The following is a 315-nucleotide window of genomic DNA, read 5'->3' as shown; positions in this document are numbered from 1 at the left end:
CTAAGATTCACTTCCTTGCTTCGTCCTGGCTAGCTACTCTCCAGCTGGAGTAAACGGAGCTTTCATTTGTCATAAAGCAAGTAAAGCTTCTGTAATTACAATTATCATTTCGGAATGAACAATCAATGTATTCACAACAGATTGCAGTTGAAGCTCACAAGTGATTAGGCTACTGTAGCCATTCCTGTCAGTCATTTTGCCATATTGCAGTTGCAGTCCAAACAGCTAGAGAATGTTATCTTGAAAGCGTCTCTGCGCCTCATATCATTGCTCCTCTTTAATTGGGTTTCTGATTTTCTTTTAGTGGATTCGCGG

The sequence above is a fragment of the Penaeus monodon genome, chromosome 30, assembly GCF_015228065.2.
Source record: "Penaeus monodon isolate SGIC_2016 chromosome 30, NSTDA_Pmon_1, whole genome shotgun sequence".
Lineage (NCBI taxonomy): Eukaryota > Metazoa > Arthropoda > Malacostraca > Decapoda > Penaeidae > Penaeus > Penaeus monodon.
The sequence above is the reverse complement of the archived record's forward strand: the minus strand, read 5'-3'. Positions refer to the sequence as shown.